This window comes from Bos mutus, chromosome 28 (assembly GCF_027580195.1).
Source record: "Bos mutus isolate GX-2022 chromosome 28, NWIPB_WYAK_1.1, whole genome shotgun sequence".
Taxonomy (NCBI): Eukaryota; Metazoa; Chordata; class Mammalia; order Artiodactyla; family Bovidae; genus Bos; species Bos mutus.
Window position 1 is genome coordinate 35589443 of NC_091644.1, and position 20714 is coordinate 35610156.

The window sequence follows — 20714 nt, forward strand, 5'->3', positions numbered from 1 at the left end:
GGTGGCGGGATGCTTAAGAGGGAAGGGATTCTGTGTATACAGATTGCTGATTCACTTCACTGTACCAAAGAAACTAACACAACAGTGTAAAGCAATTATAACCTGGTAAAAATATAAAAACACACAGACTCCTGGGCCCCCAGAGTTTCCAGTTTAATAAGATCAATAATTTGTATTTTTAACAAGTTCCCAGGCAATGTTGGTACAGCCAGTCCACACTCAGAATCACTGGACTAAAACCACTATTTCATTAGAATAGTGATTCTTAGTATTGGTTGTGTGTTATAATCACATGGAAAGCTTTAAAAACTCCAGACAATTCTCAGACCATTAAATTAGAATCTCTGGGTATGTACTTGAAAGGTAATGAATGACAAAATATAGATATATGTTCACATGCATTTGTGTACAATATATATTGTACATAGTGATAGATACACACAAACATAGATTTTTTTTAAATTTGTTTCTAATTGGAGGATAATAGCTTTACAATATTATGTTTGTTTCTCCCAGACTTTTTTTTTTCACAGACATTACATCATTTTATTCATGAATATATCAGCAAGCCCATAGTCTTTATTTATTTATTTTTTAACTTTTCTGGTCACATGGCATGAGAAATCTTAGTTCCCTGACCAGGGATAGAACCCACATCCCCTGCATTGGAAGCACAAAGTCTCAACCACTGGACCACTGGGGAAGTCCCAGCCCATAATCTTTGAATAGCTGTTCCATGTTATTGGGAAGGAAGGTTGAGTACTGTGTGTAGAGTGGATGGAGAAAGAGACCCTCTAGTGAACTGACCTTTAATCACCTTTCCATTATTTCCCAGCAATTCTGCTCTGACTCAAATTTGCATGCCCTCCTCAACAAGTCATATGCTGTCTCCCACTCAGCACCTGAACTCGCTTTCTAAGTTTGGGCTGTCCATCCCTATGTGATTTTTGATGAAAGCAGAGTTTTATTCCTTCTATGGAAGTTTAAAAAGTTAAACTTAAGGGAAAAAAAGGAAGAAAAAGGTTAAACTTCACTTCCCTTGATCATGGGCTATGACCCAAGCTCAGCCATTTGGATTCTCCCAGACTTTTAATAAAGATCTCATACTTGGCCATAAGAAAATTTTATAAGATTTTTTTTAAGTGTAGCTATTTACTCACATATTTTCTGATCATAACAAATAAAATTTGGGAATAAATACTAAAATGATGAAGAAAAGAACAATTCAGGAAAATAAGAAACTCTCCTAAATTACTTAAGGTCAGAGAGGAAATAGAAATTATACCCTAACTAGAATATAATTAATAAAAGAAAGCTTCATAACACATTTATGATGCAAGGGTAAACTTTTAGAGATGGTAGCCTACAATCCTTAATTATTGAAGAAATAATGAAATCCAACAAACCAAAGAACTGTCTGAAGAGATTAGAGAAGGCAAAGGCACGTGTGCAGCTTTCTGTTCACTAACTCTATTGAACTAATGAACCAAAACAATGTTACAGATAAAGAGAAAAAAGAAAGTGTTAAAACTACTGGACAATGATATTATTTGTAACAAAATTTTTAAAGAGTCTTCTACTTCATAAATCAGAAGTCACTGAAATTTCACTGAATAGGAATTTTTAAAATATGCACACCTGTTAACCAACAATATGTGCCTTGTTCAATAACATTTTAAAAAATTCCAGGATTCAGGCTGTAAATTATGGCCTACATAAAACATTATCCTCCAATATAACAAACTTCATTAATGAACTCATATTTCAGGCTGATCACATAAAACTGCTCAAAGAAGTCCTTTAAAGTTATTCTTTTAATAAGGACAAATTATTCCTGTCATCAATTCCACTTCTCATAAGTGTTATAATATTGTTCACTGAATGAAAGCAGTGAGCTATTTTTGTATTTTCAGCTATAGAATACTCTTTAAGCCTTATCTCAGATGTCAAACCACTTATTTCTCAGCAAAAAGCAGGCACTTTGACAGTCAGGATAGCTCAACTTCAGAGTCTGAGCCCCAGAAAAATCTAGCATTAGCATACAGATAAAAGCATAAGTCCTTACAAAGACTTCACAGCCTGACAGTTTGGCATTTATCAGAATGTATTTATACCAAACTTTTACAGGATACACAATTCCAATTAGTGGGCTTCAGCACAGAATCATAAAACACATTGTTAACAAAAGATTCAAGGCTGAAAAGAGACCCCTCCCTTCTGCAGAGAAACTAGAAACACCCAGAATAATTTGATCAAATAGTTTTATCAAATATTTGGGTACTTGGTGACCCACACAAGTTGACACACAAAATTAAACACCATAATAACTAATTCAGAGAAAATTCAATTTATCTATCTATATTTCTATATCTATAATTAATATCCACATTGCAAGGGATTCCTATTTTCCTCTCCAAGATAATGATAGACAAATTCACAGTGTTTCACAACAGGTCTATGTGCAGGTCTATGTTCCAATAAAACTTTATTTAGAAAAACAAGTAGTGGGCCAGATTTAAGCCACAAGTTAAGAGTTTGCTGACTCAATCCAAAAGATCATACCCATATTATTGTTAATTTTAATCTCAGAGAGAGGCAGCTATATGAAATTCAAGGTCTAAAGTTTTTGTAATTGTTTTAGTCAGGGTTCTTCAGAGAAATAGAATTATTCATATATATATATGCTCATATGTACATATGTATGCATATATGTATGTGCGTATAAATATATGCACCTATGCTGCTGCTGCTAAGTCACTTCCATCGTGTCCAACTCTGTGTGACCCCATAGACGGCAGCTCACCAGGCTCCCCCGTCCCTGGGATTCTCCAGGCAAGAACACTGGAGTGGGTTGCCATTTCCTTCTCCAATGCATGAAAGTGAAAAGCGAAAGTGAAGTCGCTCAGTCGTGTCCGACTCTTAGCGACCCCATGGACTGTAGCCCACCAGGCTCCTCCGTTCATGGGATTTTCCAGGCAGGAGTACTGGAGTGGGGTGCCATTGCCTTCTCTGATATGCACCTATATATACATATAATTTTATATAAAGAGTTTACTATAAGGAGACTGTTCATGCAATTATGGAGGCTGACAAGTTTTAAGATAAGCATGCTGGAGACTGAGAAGAGCTGATGATTTAAGTTCCAGTCCATGTCTGAGAACCAGCAAAGCCAATGGCGTAGTCTTAGTCCAAAGATCACAGGTTCAGATCTCAATTCAGTTCAAAGGGAGGATAATATTGATGTCTCAGCTCAAAGACAGTAAGCAGAAAGAGTTCCCTCTGATTAATAAAGAGTCAGCCTTTCTGTTCTATTCAGGTCTTTGCCTGATTAGATTAGGACTACCCACATAAGGGAAGGCAGTTTTACTCTTCTGAAAATTTTAATGTTAAACTCATCTAAAAACACTCGCATGAAACACCCAGAATAATTTGATCAAATAGTTTGATCAAATATTTAGGTACTTGGTGACCCACTCAAGTTGACACATAAAATTCAGTTCAGTTCAGTTGCTCAGTCGTGTCCAACTCTTTGCAACACCATAGACTACAGCACACCAGGCCTCCGTGTCCATTACCAACTCCCGGAGTTTACCCAAACTCATGTCCATTGAGTCAGTGATGCCATCCAACCATCTCATCCTCTGTCATCCCCTTTTCCTCCTGACTTCAATCCTTCCCAGCATCAGGGTCTTTTCAAATGAGTCAGCTCTTCACATCAGGTGGCCAAAGTATTGGAGTTTCAGGTTCAACATCAGTCCTTCCAATGAACATTCAGGAATGATTTCCTTTAGGATGGACTAGTTGGATCTCCTTGCAGTCCAAGGGACTCTCAAGAGTCTTCTCCAACACCACAGTTCAAAAGCTTCAATTCTTCAGTACTCAGCTTTCTTTATAGACCAACTTTCACATCCATACATGACCACTGGAAAAGCAATAGCCTTGACTAGCTTTGCTTTTTAATATGCTGTCTAGGTTGGTCATAACTTTTCTTCCAAAGATTAAGTGTCTTTTAATTTCATGGCTGCAGTCATCATCTGCAGTGATTTTGGAGCCCTGCGAAATAAAGTCTGCCATTGTTTCCACTGTTTCTCCATCTATTTGCCATGAAGTGATGGGACCGGATGCCATGATCTTTGTTTTCTGAATGTTTAGCTTTAAGCCAACTTTTTCAATCTCCTCTTTGACTTTCATCAAGAGGCTCTTTAGTTCTTCTTCACTTTCTGCCATAAGAGTGGTGTCATCTGCATATCTGAGGTGATTGATATTTCTCCCAGCATTCTTGATTCCAGCTTGTTCTTCATCCAGCTCAGCGTTTCTCATGATGTACTCTGCATATAAGTTAAATAAGCACGATGACAATATACAGCCTTGACATAATCCTTTTCCTATTTGGAACCCGTCTGTAATTCCATGTCCAGTTCTAACTGTTGCTTTCTGACCTGCATACAGATTTCTCAAGAGGCAGGTCAGGTAGTCTGATATTCCCATCTCTTTCAGAATTTTCCACATAAAATTAAACATCACAATAACTGAAAGAAAATCCAATTTATCTATCTACATTTCTAAGTCTGGAATTAATATCCACATTGCAAGGGATTCCTTCTTTCCTCTCCATGATAATGATGGATAAATTCACAGTGTTTCAGAGCACTTGAATTATCCCCCTAAAAATTTCTGTTTGATCAGTAAAGCATGAGCAATAGTACTATCTTCTGCCTGAATTACAAAAACAGCAGTTAGGTTGTTTTCAATTTACCTTTGTTTCTTCAACACAGGGAAGCCCTAAATTTAGTATATTATTTTAACACTGAACAACTTATAGTCAATTATTACTGCAATACCACAGACATCACCTTTTTTTCTTCCAACTGAAGTTCTTTTTTCTTAACATTTACCATATGACCTTAAAGCATAGGGATAAGAAATGTTGCTATTAGAATTCTATTTTTGAACACATTTTGGTTTCATTTTTGTCTTAATAGAGGCTGGAGTGTGTAACAAATCCTCAACAACAAAAGAAGAACAAAAAAATAATACAAGGAAATTTACTCAATCATATTCAATTTTGATAATGAATCAGTTACACAAATTAAAAAGAGAAGAGCAGTTTACTGACTTCCGAAGATTGCGTTGCCATTTCAAATGTTTATAATATGTTTATGTAGAATTTAGTAAGGACAAAAAAAGTCATTATCATTGTATTTTAGTTACCACAATGCAGGACAGTAAGAACAAATAGCAGAATTCTTCATTTTTCCAAGCTTAATGTTCAATAAATGAATGACAGACCACAGAATTAACTTCTTTTAAAAAATGATTTTTTTAATGCTACAAAATAGATTTTAAGACACAGTTGGTATCCACAGGAACTACCACTATGTTTTATGTTAAAAGAAATGTACTGCTTTAATATAAGCATGTAACTAAAATGATTGCTTTTCTCTCTTTTTACACACAAGTTTATAAATTTAAAATATCATTGAATATTCATACAATCCATCACAGCCACAGGCTAAAGAATAAAAAACAATACAGTTCATGAACAAATGCACAAGGAATTTGAGAGAATCCAACATCCATTCACAATGAAACCTCTGTCAACTAGGAACAGAACGGAACTTCCTCAACTTGATAGAGATTACATACAATTAACATCTTACTTAATAGTAAGAAAGATATGGGAATACCAGACCACCTGACCTGCCTCTTGAGAAACCTATATGCAGGTCAGGAAGCAACAGTTAAAACTGGACATGGAACAACAGACTGGTTCCAAATAGGAAAAGGAGTACGTCAAGGCTGTATATTGTCACCGTGCTTATTTAACTTCTATGCAGAGTACATCATGAGAAACGGTGGGCTGGAAGAAGCACAAGCTGGAATCAAGATTGCTGGGAGAAATATCAATCACCTCAGATATGCAGATGACACCACCCTATGGCAGAAAGTGAAGAGGAACTAAAAGACTCGACGAAAGTAAAAGAGAAGAGTGAAAAAGTTGGCTTAAAGCTCAACATTCAGAAAACAAAGATCATGGCATCTGGTCCTATCACTTCATGGCACATAGATGGGGAAACAGTGGAAACAGTGTCAGACTTTGTTTTTTTGGGCTCCAAAATCACTGCAGAAGGTGATTGCAGCCATGAAATTTAAAGAGGCTTACTCCTTGGAAGGAAACTTATGACCAACCTAAATAGCATATTAAAAAGCAGAGATATTACTTTGGCAACAAAGGTCCATCTAGTTAAGGCTATGGTTTTTCCAGTGGTCATGTATGGATGTGAGAGTTGGACTGTGAAGAAGGCTGAGTGCCGAAGAATTGATGCTTTTGAACCGTGGTGTTGGAGAAGACTCTTGAGAGTCCCTTGGACTGCAAGGAGATCCAACCAGTCCACCCTAAAGGAGATCAGTTCTGTGTGTCCATTGGAAGGACTGATGCTACAGCTGAAACTCCAATACTTTGGCCATCTCATGTGAAGTGTTGACTCATTGGAAAAGACCCTGATGCTGGGAGGGATTGGGGACAGGAGGAGAAGGGGATGACAGAGGATGAGATGGCTGGATGGCATCACCGACTTGATGGACGTGAGTTTGAGTGAACTCCGGGAGCTGATGATGGACGGGGAGGCCTGGTGTGCTGCGATTCATGGGGTCGCAAAGAGTCGGACACGACTGAGCAACTGAACTGAACTGATCTAATGGTAAGAAACTAGACTATTTCCCCCTAAGATCAAGAACAAGGCAAGAATTTCCCCTCTTATCATTCCTTTTCAACACTGTACTAGAAGTTCCAGCTAATGCAATAAGAGAAGAAAAGGAAAGAAAAGTTATGTGGATTGGAAAGGAAAATTGTAAACTGTTTTTGTTATTAGATGACATGATTATCTACATAGAAAATTTTAGAGAATCAACAACAAAAATAAAACTCCTGCAACTAAGCAGCAATTATAGGAAAGCTGAAGGATACAAAATTAAGGCACAAACTGGACTTCTTACACACCAATGACGAACAGCAGGAATTTGAAATTAAAACACAAGACATTTATATATCAACCAAAAAGAAAATGTACATTTCTTAGGTATATAACAAAATATGTACAAGATTTTTTCCTAAATGGTCTATGTTTTACATTTATGCCCATGATCCATTTTAATTAGATTTCATATAAAGTGTGAGGTTTGGACTGTGGTTCATTTTGGGTGTGGGCATATGGTTATCCATTTGCTTCATCTAAGTGTCTTGAGTCAAGGGAAAAATCCCTTCTTCTCTTCTTTTCCTGTTCTCCCTTGTGTGTAAGACACTAAGCCTAATGACTTCTTTGGATTTAGTCTTTAGGGAATAAAAGTCAGGAAGGGTAGTACCTTGTAGAAAACTTAAGCTTTCTGCCAACTCTCAAATCTTCCCTGAGAAGAAAAGTGCACTGGGACTGCTAGTTGCTTCAGTGGGAAAAAATCATGGAAAAAGTACCAGGAGAAAACATAAACTAACATCACAAAAATTACCTCACAGGCAAAAGTTCTGCATGCTGGCAAGTATATGAATTTTCTCTGAAGAAGCTATAAGATACATCAGATTGTCAAAATACCCACAAACCCCCCCACTATTTTTTTTTTAATCACTGTCTTTAAGCCTCAGATTCATGCTATAGGAACAAGGATTCTTCCCTGTAGAGTGATGTGAAGTTCAGATGCTTCCTCTTAGCCAAGGATGTGGGACTCATTGTCCTCAAAATAGTGTTCTATTCACTCAGGTTGGTAGGCTGGTTTAGTTATGATGGCATTTCTTCCCCTCCTGGAATTGCAAGTGGATAATAATCTTTTAGGAGTCACCAAAATCATACAAATGAGGGCATCAAACCCTCCTAAGTTAATCAGAGTGGTTCTCAATGCAGGCATCCCACTGCTCTTCTTAAACAACCTACAAGAAAGTGCATGACTTTTTTTATCCAATTTTTTACTTTCACAAATACAAGATCATCAGCACTTGTGTGCAGACTCCCATATACACAGAACTACATAAAAGGGGTAAAGAATGAATAATACAATCCTGGATGAAAACTAAACAGAAGAGATGAACACACACACACCAATAAGGACAGTATGTGACACAGGGCACTTATCTGGGGCAGTTAAAGACAAGACAATTCTACTACCAACACATCTTCAACCAAATTAAGTTCCATGTAGTAATGTACTACCAGACCCTAGATACTGAGGATTCATCTATGAATCCTTGAAAAACAGGCAAATCACTCACACACAATTTCCACTGAGAGCTGACACTATTTGAATGGCAATTTCAAAGTAATTATTGGGAAGAAAAGTTTATTTACTTATAGGCTAACAAAAGTATCACCTCCAAATTAAGTTCCGTGTAGTAATGTACTACCAGACCCTAGATACTGAGGATTCATCTATGAATCCTTGAAAAACAGGCAAATCACTCACACACAATTTCCACTGAGAGCTGACACTATTTGAATGGCAATTTCAAAGTAATTATTGGGAAGAAAAGTTTATTTACTTATAGGCTAACAAAAGTATCACCTTAAAATCAAGGGCAACAAAGATTCCTCCTTGCCTGAGCTTCCTCAGTGGGTAAAATAGTAAGATATGTTTTCCAACCTAAGCCACCGTCTTTTGACCGGAGCCCTGGACATACCTCTAACCTCACCCCGTGTAAGGAATAAGCCTGACCACCTCCCAACAACAAAGCAAACAAGGTAAACCGTTACTTGCTCTTGTTTCCTCCTGCTACTGCAGAGGCCCCAATAAAGCCTTGCCTGAAAAAATTTTTTAAAAGATATATTTTCCACAATCTCCTACAATCTCATTTTATATAGTCAGCACACACACACCAAATGCCTAGAACCTACAAGCCCTCAATAAACATTAAAAGAATTGAGTCAAAGTGACTGAAAGACAGATCTACAATTAAAAGATAATTATATATTACGTCAGTAGAATTTCTGCTTGGACCCCATCTACTATGTATGTGCCTATGAGAGTGTTTGGCTGATCAGCTCAGCCCCAGGCAAGTGTTAAGGCAAGCTGTCAAGAATCTCTTCATCTAACAGAGAAATCAAGAAGTATATGCCTATACAGCACTTAAAGAAGTATTGCATATTTACTCAAGGCTGAGTTTGTGAGATTTCTATTGAAGTTGTTTTACAAGCAGAAAGGTCATGTTTTGACATAACGCATCTATATAAAATGTAAATGAATTATTGTGGATTAAAAACAATAACATCCTTACACTCTGATTCCATATTAAAAGAATCATATAAATACAACTGGAGCAGGAAAATAACAAAATACACTCTGCCACCTTTACTTTTCGGTCTATACAGAATAAAATACAACCACAAAGTCGTGGAAACTAAAAAGAAGAGGAAGCTTGTCTTTTCTTTTCTTCCTGAAAGATATTGCTTACACCTGGATTAAGTTAAAAAACTAAATGTGAACCAGTGAAAATGGTCTTAAATTTTCACTGAGAAAATAACTGGGAGATTTCTCTTTTTTTCTCAATGTTGATGTTTAATCTATTGTCTCTTGCAATTCACTCACTTTCAGTGAAAACACTTCAATTGCTTTTTAATTTTTACTGAAATCGAATGGCTCCAATATTTATATTTTCAATCCTTTGCCTTCAAAGTCTGTATTTTTAATTATTTTAAAGAATTAAAAAAATTTTTTTTTGGTGCTCTGCAGCCTGTGGTATCTTAGCCCCTGACAAGGGATAGAACCCACGTCCTGCATTTGAAGCCAAAGTCTTAACCTCTGGACCGCCAGGGAAATACCAAAGCCTGTGTTTTTGTAAATACTGTCTTCTAGCCCAGTCATTCTCTGAGAGTTTGACTCTAGACCAAGTCAGGCTCCTAAAGGATGACAGGCCAAAGCAAGATCAGGTTGCTCTCCGCAATCAGCAGGGAGGGTAAGTTTAGTTCAAAGACTGAAGTTCTTTCCGTGGAGAAGAGACAAAGAATCGAGAACAGCTCCCCTTCATGTGCTTACTCTTCTAGTAAAACTATTTGACAAACCTGTCTTATTTCCAGACCAAGGCTAAAGAGGTATGCACAGGACATGAAGGAGTAGAGAAGAAAGAAAAGTTCTTGTGTGATAACCTGACCATTTTGGAGCAAAACAGAGCAGCTTTGGAAGCTTGCTCCAAGGTAGTGACTGAGGACATACATACCCTGCAGGATATTAGTCATCCAATTGTGTACTCAGATATAAACCACACATCTTCTGCTAAGCCAGAGAGACATTTAATTCATTAGATCACACCCATCTCATGCCTTAATCAATTATTTACCAAGTAAAGCTCATTAGGTCATATATTAAAAGGGGCATGAAGGTAAAAATATTCTCATGCATACACACAGCAAGGCTTTTGCCTGCCGAGTCACTTCTGGAAAGCAAATGTAGCATTTATCTCCAGACATTGTCATAAACAATGACTTAACAGTTCTGCATTTGAGAGCAAGAGGACAGAGCAAGTATCACATGCCAACAGTGATGCCTGGTAAGATTGAAACAAGACAACCTCTCTTTCACCCTCCCTCTCTCTCCCCTCAACCCCAAGACCACACACATCACTAGGTGTGCTTTATCTATGCACGGATGTATACGTGTGTGCATTTATAGACCAGCATTTTAAGCTTTTATTGTCAAATATCCCCACTAGGATGTAAACTCCTTGAGAAAAGTGACTTGGTATCTTTTAGATACTATTATAACCCCAGCACCCAGAACATGGCAGTCTTTTCACAAATTTTTATTGAGTGAATAAAACTACTTATGAGCTATGTGGTAAAACATGTTTTAACATATCAATAATACTTAGCAAAAAAGAGTTCCCCTAACAATGGTTTGCACATTAGAGATACCAAACAATAATTCTGAATAATATTCTAACTGATCCCTTTTAAAATCTATTCATTTAAAAGTATGACATAATTCAGAAAGTGAATATTTAAACCATTAGTAAAAGTGTGTACACATAAAAGAAATGTGTTTGTTGATATTTTATTATATTCACATAAAAAATGGACAGAAGTAAATAAGGTACAATCCAGAGACAGAATCTAGAATACAAAATATCCTCATGTAAAAGATTTCATGCTTGAAATAAAAACTGGCAATCAAATTTCAAGCCTCAAGAATGAAATCTTACTTTAAAAGCAATAATTAAAAACTGTGTTGCATCTGACAAATCTCTTGCCAAGCACCTGAAATTGTTCATCCTTAATTTATTCTATCTCACTATTTGAAGAGTTTGAAGAACTAAGAAACTACAATTCTACAGTTAATCTTCATTGCGTTCCTGCCTTTCACCTGAATGCTCCCAACTCTCATTGATGATACTTTTATGACTCTTGTTGTTCAGACAAGTTGGATACTGGTAGTTTTAGAGCCATGTATCTTTCTGAAAAATTCTCAAGAAATTTAAAATAAAACCACAGTGATGGTTTATTTTGCAAACATGTCAATATTCAATCCATAAAAGCAACATGAACAGGAAGCATGGGGAAACAAACAAACAAACAAACTATATATATATATTTTTTTTTAACTTTGGTAGGCCTCATTCTCCAATTCAATTACACTTAATTGAATGGGACAATATATGCTCTTCGTTCTAGGACTCTGATTAAAACTCCCATGAGAATGCACAGGAAACAACATACATATACAAATTTAAATGTGAATAGGATTTATCCATCAGATACAGAACAGATTTGTGACTGCCAAAGTGGGGAGGGTAACAGATGGAAGGATTGGGAGTTTTGGATTAGCAGAGGCGAACTAATATATATAGGATGGGTAAACACCAAGATCCTAATGAATGGTATAGGGAACTATATTGCAATTCCTGTGATAAATAATGATGGAAAAGAATATGAAAAAGAACATATGTATGTATAACTGAACCACTGTGCTGTATCCCTGAAATTAACACAACAATGTAAATCAACATACTTGAAAAATTGTAAAGATAATATAAAAGATCAATGCATCAGTATTTAGAACTGCAGTACTCATCACTGAATTGCATCTTAAATTGTTACAAGTAAGAGTTGTGTTATGTATATTCAAAAACTGTCAGTGGAACAAGGCATGAGCAGATAGAGAAATATACTTACTAACAAGGATTTACAACCAAAAATGGTCCTAAATTGCTCAGAACTAACTGTAATTTACAGTGATCTCCTTAATCAATTCAACTACTTCTCATAACAAACTGTATGTGACATTAGTTATTAAACTTTAATAACAGAATATAATTGTGTATCAGTTCAGTTCAATTGCTCAGTTGTGTATGACTCTTTGTGACCCCATGGACTGTAGCATGCCAGGCTTCACAGTCCATCACCAACTCCCAGAGCTTGCTCAAACTCATTTCCATCGAGTTGGTGATGCCATCCAACCATCTCATCTCATCTTCTGCTCCTTCCTAACTTCAATCTTTCCCAGCATCAGAGTCTTTTCCAATGAGGCAGTTCTTCACATCAGGTAGCCAAAGTACTGGAGTTTCAACTTCAGCATCAGTCCTTCCAAGGAATATTCAGGACTGATTTCCTTTAGGATGGACTGGTTGGATCTCCTTGCAGTCCAAGAGACTCTCAAGAGTCTTCTCCAACACCACAGTTTAAAAGCATCAATTCTTCTGCGCTCAGCTCTCTTTATAGTACAACTCTCACATCCACACATGATTACTGGAAAAATAGCTTTGACTAGACAGACCTTTGTCGGCAAAGTAATGTATCTGCTTTTTAGCATGCTGTCTAGATCGGACATAGCTTTTTTCCAAGGAGAAACTGTCTTTTAATTTCATGGCTGCAGTAACCATTTGCAGTGATTTTGGAGCTCAAAAAAATAAATTCTGTCACTGATTCCATTGTTTCCCCATCTAGTTGCCATGAAGTGATGGGCCTGGGTGAAAATGATCTTAGTTTCTTGAATGTTGAATTTTAAGCCGGCTTTTCACTCTCCTCTTTCCCTTTCATCAAGAGGCTCTTTACTTCTTCTTCACCTTCAGCCATAACAGTGGTGTCATTTGTGTGTCTGAGATTATTGAGATTATTGAGAAGTATTGATACTTCTCCCAGCAGACTTGATTACAGCTTGTGTTTCATCCAGGCCAGCATTTCCCATGATGTAGTCTGCATAGAAGTTAAATAAGCAGGGTGACAATATACAACCTTCTTGTACTCCTTTCCCAACTTGGAACCGTCCATTGTTCCATGTCCGGTTCTAACTATTGCTGCTTGACCTGCATACAGATTTCTCATAAGGCAGGTAAGGTGGTCTGGTATTCCCATCGCTTGAAGAATTTTCCACAGTTTGTTGTGATACACACAAAGGTTTTCGTGTAATCAATAAAGCAGATGTTTTTCTGGAACTCTCTTGCTTTTTTGATGATACAGCAGATGTTGCCCATTTGATCTCTGGTTCCTCTGCCTTTTCTAGATCCAGCATGAGCATCTGGAAGTTCAAGAATCATGTACTGGTGAAGCCTGGCTTGGAGAATTTTGAGCATTACTTTGCTAGGGTGTGAGATGAGTGCAATTGTGTGGTAATTTGAGCATTCTTTGGCATTGGAATGAAAACTGACCTTTTACAGTCCTGTGGCCACTGCTGAGTCTTCCAAATTTGCTGGCATATTGAGTGCAGCACTTTCACAGCATCATTTTTAAGGGTTTGAAGTAGCTCAACTGGAATTCCATCCCTCCACTAGCTTTGTTCGTAGTGATGCTTCCTAAGGTCCACTTGACTTCACATTCCAGGATGTCTGGCTCTAGGTGAATGATCACACCATCGTGGTTATCTGGGTCACGATGATCTTTTTTGTATAGTTCTTCTGTGTATTCTTGCCACTTCTTAATATCTTCTGCTTCTGTAAGTCCATACCATTTCTGTCCTTTATTGTGCCCATCTTTGCATGAAATGTTCCCTTGGTATTGCTAATTTTCTTGAAGAGATCTCTAGTCTTTCCCATTATATTGTTTTCCTCTATTTCTTTGCATTAATCACTGAGGAAGGTTTTCTTATCTCCCCTTGCTATTCTTTGGAACTCTGCAGTCAAATTGGTATACCTTTCCTTTTCTCTGTTGCCTTTAGTGTCTCTTCTTTCCTCAGCTATTTGTAAGTCCTTCTCAGACAACCATTTTGTCTTTTTTGTATTTTTCTTGAGAATGGTCTTGATCACTGCCTTCTATACAATGTCACGAACTTCCATCCATAGTTCTTCAGTTACTCTGTCCATCAGATCTAATCCCTTGAATCTACTTGTCACTTCTACTGTATGTTCATAAGGAATTTGATTTAGGTCATACCTGAATGGTCTAGTGGTTTTCCCTACTTTCTTCAATTTAATTCTGAGTTTGGCAATAAGGAGTTCATGATTTGAGCCACAGTCAGTTCCCAGTCTTGTTTTTGCTGACTGTATAGAGCTTCTCCATCTTTGGCTGCAAAGAATATAACCAATCTGATTTCGGAATTGACCATCTGGTGATATCCATGTGTAGAGTCTTCTCTTGTGCTGTCGGAAGAGGGTGTTTGCTATGACCAGTGAGTTCTCTTGGCAAAACTCTGTTAGGCATTGCCCTGCTTCATTTTGTACTCCAAGGCCAAATTTGCCTGTTACTCCAGGTACCTCTTGACTTCCTCCATTTTCATTGCAGTCCCCTGTGATGAAAAGGACATCTTTTTTTGGTGTTAGTTCTAGAAGGTCCTGTAAGTCTTCATAGAACCATTCAATTTCAGCTTCTTCAGCATTACTGGTTTCAGGACAGACTTGGACTACTGTGATACTGAATGGTTTGCCTTGGAAACGAACAGAGATCATTCCGTCATTTTTGAGATTGCACCCAAGTACTGCATTTCAGACTCTTTTGTTGGCTATGAGGGCTACTCCATTTCTTCTAAGGGATTCTTGAACACAGTAGTAGATATAATGGTCATCTGAATTAAATTTGCCCATTCCGGTCCATTTTAGTTCAGTGATTCCTAAAATGTTGATGTTTACTCTTGCCATCTCTTGTTTGACCACTTCCTATTTACCTTGATTCATGGACCTAACATTCCAGGTTCCTATGCAATATTGCTCTTCACAGCATCAGACTTTACTTCCATCACCAGTCACATCCACAACTGGGTGTTGTTTTTGTTTTGGCTTTGTCTCTTCATTCTTTCTGGAGTTATTTCTCCACTCTTCTCCAGTAGCATATTTGGCACCTACCTACTTGGGGAGTTCATCTTTCAGTGTCATATCTTTTTGCCTTTTCATACTATGTATACATATAATTGATGGGCTTCCCTGGTGGCTCAGAGGTTAAAGTGTCTGCCTGCAATGCAGGAGACCTGGGTTCGATCCCCTGGAGAAGTAAATGGCAACACACTCCAGTATTCTTGCTTGGAGAATCCCATGGGTGGAGGAGCCTGGTGGGCTACAGTCCACAGGGTCGCAAAGAGTCGGACACGACTGAGCGACTTCACTTTCACACATATAATTTCATACATATAATTGTATGAATTGTGTATAGCCTGGCTATAAGAGTTATGAGTTAAAAGAAAGGTCTACATATTTCCCTGGATCTTCTCCAACTCTCATACTGCTGTCCAAAAGTCAATTTTTACTTCTTTTAAAAAATGAATCAAAATATATTTTTTAGGTTGTCATTATGTGTTTCTCATACAGAGTCCTACCAATTAAAGAAAAGTTGCCTCCTGGCTGTGCTTTCCTTTGCTGCCCCCTCATTCTGTAAGACATTGAAATTGATGTACGGTAAGGATAGAGGGAGAGAAAGACATTTCTAGACAGAGGTGTGAGAGAAAACAGTGCTCTGTAAACATAAAATTTAAGGACTACTTTTATCATTATTTGCAAGTAATTGCTCAATTTCACTGTATAATCAAGATACAGGTAACCCTCCTTCTTAAGCAAGATCCCTCATGTTCCTGCTACCTATTTCTGACTTATTTTCTCCCTCAATTCATGACTTGATATCCATTATCATTTAATTTTACCCATGTAAACATGCTGTACAATGGGGCAATAGAAATGTGTTCTTACTGACATCACTACCTAAAGAGAGCAATATGTTGATCTGAATGTATGTTGAGATTAATTTGACACAGAAATAATCAACATTAAATCAAGAATAATACTGCAAGTACATTTAGAATGGATAAACAACAAGGTCCTACTGTATACACCACAGGAAACTATATTGAATATCCTATTATAAAATATAATGGAAAAAATATAGAAAAGAATATGTATATATGTATACACAAAGTTATATGTATATAACCGAGTCACATTCTTACAGAAAGATTGGCACAACATGTACATCAACTATACTCTAATAAGAAATTTAGAAAAGAATAATTCCAGGATGGGGGAGTAGTCTTCAATAAGGATGCAATGGAAAATTGGACCCAGAACAACATCAAAATGTCTTTGACATTTCCTCAAGTTTTCTCAGAAATGATTAATAACCAACAATCTAAAGAATTAGCAGGAGACATTATCATTCTAAGTGAACTAAGTCAGACAGAGAAAGACAAATTTAATAAGATATCCCTTATATATGGAATCTAAAAAAAAGATACAATTGAAGTTATTTACAAAATAGACTCACAAAATAAACTTATGGTTACTAAAGGGACAAGGTGGAAGGTGGATGGACAAATTAGAAGGTTGAGATTAACACACACACAATATAAAATAATCAACAAGGACCTACTGTATAGCATAGGAAACTCTACTCAATACTCTGCAATAACCTACAACGGGAAAAGAATCTGAAAAAGAATAGATACATATATACGTACAACTGAATCACTTTGGGCCATACCTGCTAACATGACATTGTAAATCAACTATATCCCAATATAAAATAATAATTAAAAAAATAAAGGACTCCCTTCCAACAAAAAATGAGTTAGCAGGAAATCTGCTCTGTAAGTATCATGTTTCATAAATCACATCTTTAACATACAGATTCTCTGGAATTCCTGGTAGTCCAGGAGTTAGGACTCTGCTTTCACTGCAGGGGGCATGGGTTCGACATAACTGTGCAATACAATTTAAAAAAAAAAAAATTCTCTAATATCCAGGAGAGATGGAAAACTGAAGTCACTGCCAGTGAGCTTAGTCCAGGAAATCTGGGATGTATCTGATGCTGAATATTCTCATTTGAAAATGAGAATTAAAACTCTACAAAAACTACGCTCATCCATTCCTGGGTTCTAAAGCTGATCAAGAAAGAGGGGTCCTTCTCCACCACATACATGCCACATTCAGTTCAAAACAGTAGAGGATTTTCTTTGATATAGTTTAGCTTCTCTTTCTCTAAAATCTACGCTCTACCATTCTTTATGCTTCCATATCTGACTAAATGTTGTTCTTCTAAATAATAGTGATAACAGTAACAACAAAAGCAACAATACATTTGTTGATCTCTTAATATGCATCAAGATTTTATGTGCATTTTCTTACTGAACCTTCGCAACCATCCCATGAAGTAGCAGCTAGTATTTAAACTGCATTTTATAGAGGAGAAAAATCATGTTTAAAGAAATTTAGTCATCTTCATGAGTCACACAACTAGTAAGGGGCAGAGGAGAGGCCCATGCCTAGGTCTGTCTAATTCTACATCCCTAATCTCTGCAGTAACTGTACAAACAGTAGAAGGGCTCAAAAAATCACTTGGCTTAAGTGCTTGATTTAACAAATCAGAAATTAAGACTCCAAAGACTATGGCACAGTGTCTCTTTGCTCCTAAGTCTCTATGATTATATTATAGCATTGAACACATCTACACCAACAATCCTCCTTTGGACTCCATAACTTCCCTGGTTCTCCACTTAACTACCATTCTGGCTTTCTAGCAACTCTCCTTTGCCTGTCCATGTTCTAAGTGTCAGCCTTCTCTAGGACTCCATCCTCAGCCTCCTCTCTAGTTTATCTATGTCAAGGTTTTGCAAACTGCAAAAACATTTTTTTAATTGGAGTATAATTGCCTTAAAATATTGTGTTGGCTTCTGCTGTACAACAATGTGAATCAGCTATAAATATACATATATTCCCTCCTTTTTGAGCCTCCCTCCCTCCTCCCCGTTCCACTGCTCTAGGTCATCACAGAGCACCAGGCTGAGGGCAGCTTCCTGCTATCTATCTATTTTACGTACTGTAGTATATATATGTTAATGCTACTCTCTAAATTCTCCCCACCTTCTCCCATGTTATATTCATAAGTCTGTTCTCTATGTCTGCATCTCTATTCCTGCCCTGCAAATTGGTTAATCAGTACCATTTTTCTAAAGTCCCATACAACCTTCTTCTCTTTCTGACTTACTTCATTCTTATGACAGACTCTAGCTTCATCCACATCACTACAAATGGTCTAATTTCATTCTTTTTTATGAAAAGAAAGAAAGAAGTGAAGTCACTCAGTTGTGTCTGACTCTTTGTGACCCCATGGACTGTAGCCTACCAGGCTCCTCCATCCATGGAATTTTCCAGGCAAGAGTACTGGAGTGGGTTGCCGTTTCCTTCTCCAGGGGATCCTCCCAACCCAGGGGTCGAACCCAGGTCTCCCGCACTGCAGGCAGACGCTTTACCATCTGAGCCACCAGGGAAGCCCTATTCATTTTTATGGCTGACTAATATTGCATTGTATATATGTAACATAACTTCTTTATCCATTCATCTGTCGATGGACATCTAGGTTGCTCTTAGCATACTTTTTAAAGCTATGCCCAAGTTGCTAAACATACCCCTTTAATTACAGTTCCTTCCTCTCTATATAGGGCTTCCATTCCTTCAACTACCCTACACGCACTTGTGATTCATATCCAACCCAAGTTTTGTCTAAGTTAAAGATTCAAAAATTCCAATTTCCCATAAACCCTTTATTTCCCATGACCCTTTGTACTCACCAGTGTCCAAAATCTCATTCAGTCCTTCATACCATATTTGTATATCTCCTACGATCTTTAACATCATCTCTCTTCCTTTGAATCAGCTCACCGTTAAATCTGATACACTCTCAGCGACCACATTGAGTTCATCCTTAAACCAGTCAATCAATCTGACTTGAAATATCTCTGAACCAGGCCATCCTATTCAAATGGCCACTGTCCAAGCTAAGCTTTTCCTTTTCTCTCATATGAATTACTACATCAGCCTTCTGATTTAATTGGATTGGTTTCCCCAATCCACAATCTCTCTACCTTTGGTCTAAGTTCCTCTCGTTCATCAGAGCAACACTTTTCAAAGATATTGACTATGTTATCCCTGCTCATCCCCACACACTCCTTCCCAACTCACTCAGAGTAAGAGCCAACCCATGGTTATTGCACTAAGGAGCCTTCAAAAGCTGATCCAACTCCTCCCTCCTAACTAGCTTCTATCTTCCTTCCATCCTGCCCCTCATCACTCCACAATAATTACTATTTCCAGGACACACTTCTGTTCATATTTTTGTTCGGAATTAATCCCTCAAAACAACAGCTTTTTGAAGCCCCTCTCATTTTCACACAAAGCCTTATCCACACCATCAACATCTTCTTCCTAGCCTGCTTTAAGCAGCACTTTTTAGTTTGTGGAATTTTTTCAGGCTCTGCATTTCACACTTCACCATAACTAGCTCTGTCTGGCAAGAGAGGTTAAGACTAGTATCCAGGTCTCAGACTGATTTTTCCCAAAGTTAAACAGCTAGTTAAATGATTGCTATTAATTTTCTAAATGTTTTCATTTCTAAATATGCATATATTATTAGAAATCTCCACCAGAAGACTTAAAGCCATGTAATAAATCACCCAGATCATGCCTTCTCTCACAGTAATCTCTTACACATCCTACCATATCCATTCATTAATTTGTGAGGCAAATGAAACGTTCAAATCATCCTAAATATTTTTATGCTTTTTATTACTTGTGCATTTTTTCCTGTGATCCAGACTACTTCTATCTTGGCCCAGTGCAAAATAATATTAACACAAGAGCAGTATTAAAATCACATAAAATATTAGGGGAAATGATTAATTTTTTTACTTATGTCAGGTGGCACTGGTGGTAAAGAGCCCACCTGCCAATGTAGGAGACATAAGGGATGCAGGTTTGATCCCTAGGTCAGGAAGATCCCCTGGAAGAGGGCATGGCAACCCACTCCAGTATTCTTACCTAGAGAATCTCATGCACAAAGCAGCCTAGTGGGCTACAGTCCATAAGATCGCAAAGAGCTGGACATGACTGAAGCAACTTAGCACACACATCAGTCAATGGGAGGTAACAGAAAAAGGTCCTAAACTTCTGGGCACTTTGAGAACTCTGACTTTGAAACTGAATTTGAGACTAAACATTCCAGAAAGAGAATTCATCAAAAAAAAAAAAAAAAAGAACATTTAATGAAGCCCTAAGTAATTAAATGTGTTCACTCTTCCCACTCAGTTTCTTGTATTCAATGCTTCTAACCATGGTTTCATTATACAAAAATTTTCAGCAACTCTACTGATAGGCAGTGAAAACCTAATATGAGAAAAAAATTTCAGAGGAAATCAACAAATGGATCACTTCAGTGGACAGACAAACCATAGTGGCCCACTTTCTATTACATGAATGGCCTGAACAGACCTATCCTTAATTTATAAAAATTGTATCAAAACATGAAAATGAAAGGCTTAAAGCACTGGGCCCAGGT

The 20714-nt window shown here is 37.3% G+C and overlaps 1 protein-coding gene across 1 annotated transcript in view; it reads right to left on the bottom strand.

Annotated features, from left to right (window-relative positions):
- RYR2 (ryanodine receptor 2) overlaps nt 1-20714 on the bottom strand; it is an 819609-nt gene that overhangs the window by 446970 nt on the left and 351925 nt on the right. The window lies entirely within an intron of this gene.